We start from the raw sequence: 6,948 nt of genomic DNA, 5'->3' as shown, positions 1-6,948 counted from the left end.
GTCTTTATGTTCTGATCATATCTCCAACTTTAACTTCAACTTTAAGTCTACTACACTGAGCACTATGCTTTTAAGAGAAGACTCTCTGTGAGAAGCAGATAATTCATATCTAAACCTGAACAAATTATGTGGTAAATGTTTTTTAAATCATAAAGGAGAGTAGATGAAAAATAGTCTATTATTACAAAGGATTCCATAGTTACTAAAATATCATTTTTATGTGGATAATCACACACTGAAAATCTACTACTTAAATGAAAAATGTTCAATAGTTAATTTTTGTTAACTACAATTAATTTGTTTACAAAGTGGTTTTCATTACATGCATTTCTTTTTATAATACCATTATTTTTCTTTGTTTTGTTGTTTTGTTTCCTTGAAGCAGGTTTGCACAAAGTAATTGCGATGGCTAATCTTGGTTGTCACTTTGACTAAATACAGAATCAACTAAAATGCAAACCATTGGAAATTCTTGTGAGAGATTTTTCTTAATTAGATTATTTGAAGCAGGAAGATGTACCCAAAATGTGAACCTTCTGGTGCATCCCATATAAAAGAACATTGGAAAAAAAACTTTATTTTTTGATTGCTTGCTTGGAGTTATGCTGGTAAATTCATCTTCCCTATTGCTGCAGTGAAAATCAATTGCTTTGAATTCCCAACAGCTCTCCAGATATCCTCAATCCTTTACTATCAGATTAGGACTGCTGATACATCCAACCTCTAGGAAACACTAATAACAGTAATCCAAGATGACCTTGAACTCATGATCCTCCTCCCTCAACCTCTCAAGTGCTAACATTACAGTCACGTACCACAATCTTAGCTAAGTTGTAGCATCTTTTGAAATGCATTAATGTCTTCCATTTATTATATAAGGAAAAGTTTTAAATATTAGGAAAATCCAGTTTGTTATTTTACATTATTTTAGAATGCTGGCAAATAAGGTCACTCCCATTTGTTTTTGAAGGGTAAGTTTTCCTTCCTTTTCTATTTCATGAAACAGTTTGAGGATACTTGTTAGTTTAATGATATGTATGGTTAAATATTCATCCACTGATCTAATGTTACCCTTGTTGAGATAGTATTACTCTTTCAATCTCAATGTTTATTAAAGAAATGATTAGGGGAATTCATGTGAAGGTCAGAGTGGAAACAGGTGTGAGTTGAAGCAACAGAAGGAGTCATGGCTGCCAAAGTGTTTGAGTCCATTGGAAAGTTTGGCCTGGGGTTAGCAGTTGCAGGAGGCATGGTGAACTCTGCTTTATATAACGTGGATGCCAGAAACAGAGCTGTCATCTTCGACCGATTCCATGGCGTACATCGTGGTAGGGGAAGGGACTCACTTCCTCATCCCCTGGGTACAGAAGCTTTGACTGCCACTCTCGACCTCGGAATGTGCCGGTCATCACGGGCAGCAAAGACTTGCAGAATGTCAACATCACACTATGTATCCTCTTCCGGCCGGTGGCCAGCCAGCTTCCTTGTATCTACACCAGCATTGGCGAGGACTATGATGAGCAGGTGCTGCCATCTAGCACCACAGAGATCCTCAAGTCGGTGATGGCTCGATTCGATGCTGGAGAATTGATTGCCCAGCCAGAGCTGCTCTCCAGGCAGGTGAGCGATGACCTCACAGAGCGAGCAACAACGTTCGGGCTCATCCTGGATGAAGTGTCCCTGACACATCTGACCTTCAGGAAGGAGTTCACAGAGGCGGTGGAAGCCAAACAGGTGGCTCAGCAGGAAGCTGAGAGAGCCAGATTTGTAGTGGAAAAGGCTGAGCAGCAGAAGAAGGCGGCCATCATCTCTGCTGAGGGGAACTTCAAGGCAGCCGAGCTGATCGCCAACTCGCTGGCCACCGCCGGGGATGGCCTGATTGGGCTGTGAAAGCTGGAAGCTGCTGAGGACATTGCTTACCAGCTCTCCCATCTCGGAACATCACCTACCTGCCAGCAGGGCAGTCCGTGCTCCTCCAGCTCCCCCAGTAAGGCCAACCAGGCCACGCCCTCCATCGCTCTGAATGACGCCTTCCTTGTGCCCCACCCCAGAAATCACTGTGAAATTTAATGATTGGCTTAACATGAAGGAAATAAAGGTAAAATCACTTCAGATCTCTAATTATCAAATGAAGCTTTTATTGTTACAATTTTTTACCCTCTTTCATAAACAAAATTGCCAAGTGCCTATGCAGACTGGCCTTCCACCCTGGGTGCTGGCAGTTGGCAGAAGAAAGGCAGGGCAGTGTGTGTGGTGGACCGGGAGCCACCTGGCAGCCTGAGTAGACCTAGAGCCTCCATTCTGTCATATATTGAAGATTTACAGACAGTGGCACACACACGTGAACCAAAAGGCAAGCCCTCAATTTTCCCAGCCATACGAACCCGGACAGAGGCAGCTAAGGAGGGCCGGAGAAAGTGGTCTGCCTTAACTGTAAGGCCATTCCCTCTTAACCGTGACCAGCGGAAGCAGGTGTGTGTGTGCAACTAGGGCATGGAGTGAAGAATCTGCCCATCAAGGTGGGTGGGCCTAATTTTGCTGCCCCCACCAGAGACCTAAACCTTGGATAGACTTGGATAGGACAAGAGGCCTGGACTGAGATGTGAGTTCTGTGGAAGACTTCCTGTCCGCCCCCCCGCCCCCCACATCGGTCCTCTCAAATACCCAATGGGATTCCAGCTTGAAGAATTGCATCCTGCCTTCCGGGGCTGAGCACACCTGCCAAGGACACAAAGTTTAGAACAGAGGCAGAAGGAACGCCCATTCAGACCCTGCCCCACATGTGACCCATACATATACAGCCACCAAACTAGATGAGATGGATGAAGCAAAGAAGTACAGGCTGACAGGAACCGGATATAGATCTCTCCTGAGAGATACAGCCAGAATATGGCAAATATATAGGCGAATGCCAGCAGCAAACTACTGAACTGAGAACGGGACCCCTGTTGAAGGAATCAGAGAAAGGACTGAAAGAGCTTGAAGGGGCTTGAGACCCCATATGAACAACAATGCCAATCAACCACAGCTTCCAGGGACTAAGCCACTACCCAAAGACTATACATGGACTGACCCTGGACTCTGACCTCATAGGTAGCAATGAATAGCCTAGTAAGAGCACCAGTGGAAGGGGAAGCCCTTGGTCCTGCCAAGACTGAACCCCCAGTGAACGTGATTGTTGGGAGGAGGGCGGTAATGGGGGGAGGGTGGGGAGGGGAACACCCAAAGAGAAGGGGAGGGGGAGGGGTTAGGGGATGTTGGCATGGAAACCGGGAAGGGGAATAACAATCGAAATGTAAATAAGAAATACTCAAGTTAATAAAGATAAAAAAGAAATGTAAATAAGAAATACCCAATGAATAAAGATGGAGAAAAAAAATGTCCTGTCCAGAATACAGAGTTTCATAGCACTCCTTACCAACTTCTGGCTATTAGATTTCTTTGGTTTTTGTTGTTTGTTTTCTGTAATGTTTCCTGAGCTCTCGAGAGGTGGATATGACAGTGGTCTGGTTTAGGGAAGATCAATACATTCACATATTTTCTCAACATTGATTAATTGTGGGTCTCTGCATCAACTACTGCCCACTACACAAGGACGCTTCTCTACTAAAACCTAAGAACATTCTATTCTGTTTGTGTCTGCTTTCATATGGTACACACACACACACACACACACACACACACACACACACACACACACACATACATTCTTTGCTCAATTTCAATTGCTATTATGATAATGTGGCATTATGAGTCATGAAATATCCATTTCTTCTAGATTTCCCATGTATTTATTTCAATGTATTTCAAAATGCTCCCTGGTTATCCAGAGAATTTAATAAGTATATGTTTCAGTATCTCCACTCTCCTGTTGATTTTTATTAGTTTTTGCTTTCCTTTTGTCTAGTTTATTTGGCTAAGGGGCTGTCAATCCTCCTTGTCTTTGTAAAGAATCATCACATTGCAATGAGATTCTTTATTGTTCCTTAAGCTTTCTTCCATTATACTTCACCTTGTTGTTCATTATTACTTATTTCCATCTCATAATTTGGAGTTTGTTTTTGTTATTTTCCTAAGACCTTGGACTGCATCATAAAGGTTTTTTTTTATTTGAGATTTCACTGTTGCTTTAACTTTGTATTTAAATACTTCCTTTGCTGTTATGTTGTGTTTTCATTTTCATTACGTTTCAGAATATTCTCAAATTTCCATTGGATTCTTCATTGACATGTTCAAAACTCAAAAAACTTGAGTGTCTCTTAATACCCATGTGTCATGTACTTTTCTGTAGTTCCTCCTTTTTTTTTTTTATTAACTTCAGTATTTCTTATATACATTTCGAGTGTATTTCTGTTACCGGTTTCCGGACAAACATCCCGCTCCCCCCTCCCCTTCTTTATGGGCGTTCCCCTTCCCTCCTCCCCCTCTTGCCGCCCTCCCCCCAACAATCTAGTTCACTGGGGGTTCAGTCTTAGCAAGACCTATGGCTTCCCCTTCCACTGGTGCTCTTACTAGGATATTTATTGCTACCTATGAGGTCAGAGTCCAGGGTCAGTCCATGTTTAGTCTTTAGGTAGTGGCTTAGTCCCTGGAAGCTCTGGTTGCTTGGCATTGTTGTACCTATGGGGTCTGGAGTCCCTTCAAGATCTTCCAGTTCTTTCTCTGATTCCTTCAATGGGGGTCCTGTTCTCAATTCAGTGGTTTGCTGCTGGCATATGCCTCTGTGTTTGCTGTATTCTGGTTGTGTCTCTCGGGAGAGATCTACATCCGGCTCCTGTCGGCCTACACTACTTTGCTTCATCCATCTTGTCTAATTGGATGACTGTATATGCATGGGCCACATGTGAGGCAGGCTCTGAATGGGTGTTCCTTCTGTGTCTGTTTTAATCTTTGCCTCTATTCCCTGCCAAGGGTATTCTTGTTCCCCTTTTAAAGAAGGAGTGAAGCATTCACATTTTGATCATCCGTCTTGAGTTTCATTTGTTCTAGGCATCTAGGGTAATTCAAGCATTTGGGCTAATAGCCACTTATCAGTGAGTGCATACCATGTGTGTTTTTCTGTGATTGTGTTACCTCACTCAGGATGATATTTTCCAGTTCCAACAATTTGCCTACGAATTTCATAAAGTCATTGTTTTTGATAGCTGAGTAATATTCCATTGTGTAGATGTACCACATTTTCTGTATCCATTCCTCTGTTGAAGGGCATCTGGGTTCTTTCCAGCTTCTGGCTATTATAAATAAGGCTGCAATGAACATAGTGGAGCACGTGTCTTTTTTATATGTTGGGGTATCTTTTGGGTATATGCCCAAGAGAGGTATAGCTGGATCCTCAAGCAGTTCAGTGTCCAATTTTCTGAGGAACCTCCAGACTGATTTCCAGAATGGTTGTACCAGTCTGCAATCCCACCAACAATGGAGGAGTGTTCCTCTTTCTCCACATTCTCGCCAGCATCTGCTGTCACCTGAGTATTGGATCTTAGCCATTCTCACTGGTGTGAGGTGAAATCTCAGGGTTGTTTTGATTTGCATTTCCCTTATGACTAAAGATGTTGAACATTTCTTTAGGTGTTTCTCAGCCATTCGGCATTCCTCAGCTGTGAATTCTCTGTTTAGCTCTGAACCCCATTTTTTAATAGGGTTATTTGTCTCCCTGCGGTATAACTTCTTGAGTTCTTTGTATATTTTGGATATAAGCCCTCTATCTGTTGTAGGATTGGTAAAGATCTTTTCCCAATCTCTTGGTTGCCATTTTGTCCTAACCACAGTGTCCTTTGCCTTACGGAAGCTTTGCAGTTTTATGAGATCCCATTTGTCGATTCTTGATCTTAGAGCGTAAGCCATTGGTGTTTTGTTCAGGAAATTTTTTCCAGTGCCCATGTGTTTCAGATGCTGCCCTAATTTTTCTTCTATTAGTTTGAGTGTATCTGGTTTGATGTGGAGGTCCTTGATCCACTTGGACTTAAGCTTTGTACAGGGTGATAAGGATGGATCGATCTGCATTCTTCTACATGTTGCCCTCCAGTTGAACCAGCACCATTTGCTGAAAATGCTATCTTTTTTCCATTGGATGGTTTTGGCTCCTTTGTCAAAAATCAAGTGCCCATAGGTGTGTGGGTTCATTTCTGGGTTTTCAATTCTGTTCCATTCATCTATCTGTCTGTCTCTGTACCAATACCATGCAGTTTTTATCACTATTGCTCTGTAATACTGCTTGAGTTCAGGGATAGTGATTCCCCCTGAAGTCCTATTATTGTTGAGGATAGTTTTAGCTATCCTGCGTTTTTTGTTATTCCAGATGAGTTTGCAAATTGTTCTGTCTAACTCTTTGAAGAATTGGATTGGTATTTTGATGGGGATTGGATTGAATCTGTAGATTGCTTTTGGTCCAATGGCCATTTTTACTACATTAATCCTGCCAATCCATGACCATGGGAGATCTTTCCATCTAATGAGGACTTCTTCAATTTCTTTCTTCAGAGTCTTGAAGTTCTTATTGCACAAATTTTTTACTTGCTTGGTTAAAGTCACACCGAGGTACTTTATATTATTTGGGTCTATTATGAAGGGTGTCATATCCCTAATTTCTTTCTCGGCTTGTTTCTCTTTTGTGTAGAGGAAGGCTACTGATTTATTTGAGGTAATTTTATACCCAGCCACTTTGCTGAAGTTGTTTATCAGCTTTAGTAGTTCTCTTGTGGAACTTTTGGGATCACTTAAATATACTATCATATCATCTGCAAATAGTGATATTTTGACTTCTTCTTTTCCAATCTTTATCCACTTGACCTCTTTTTGTTGTCTGATTGCTCTGGCTAGAACTTCAAGAACGATATTGAATAGGTAGGGAGAGAGTGGGCAGCCTTGTCTAGTCCCTGATTTTAGTGGGATTGCTTCAAGTTTCTCTCCATTTAGTTTAATGTTAGCAACTGGTTTGCTGTATATGGC

The 6,948-nt window shown here is 42.0% G+C and overlaps 1 pseudogene; it reads left to right on the top strand.

Annotated features, from left to right (window-relative positions):
* Positions 1-1,122: 1,122 nt before the first annotated feature.
* Phb1-ps15 (prohibitin 1, pseudogene 15) lies at positions 1,123-2,140 on the top strand (annotated as a pseudogene).
* Positions 2,141-6,948: the final 4,808 nt, after the last annotated feature.

The sequence above is a fragment of the Rattus norvegicus genome, chromosome X (assembly GCF_021556685.1).
Source record: "Rattus norvegicus strain SHRSP/BbbUtx chromosome X, alternate assembly SHRSP_T2T, whole genome shotgun sequence".
Taxonomy (NCBI): domain Eukaryota; kingdom Metazoa; phylum Chordata; class Mammalia; order Rodentia; family Muridae; genus Rattus; species Rattus norvegicus.
The sequence above is the reverse complement of the archived record's forward strand: the minus strand, read 5'-3'. Positions and strand labels throughout refer to the sequence as shown.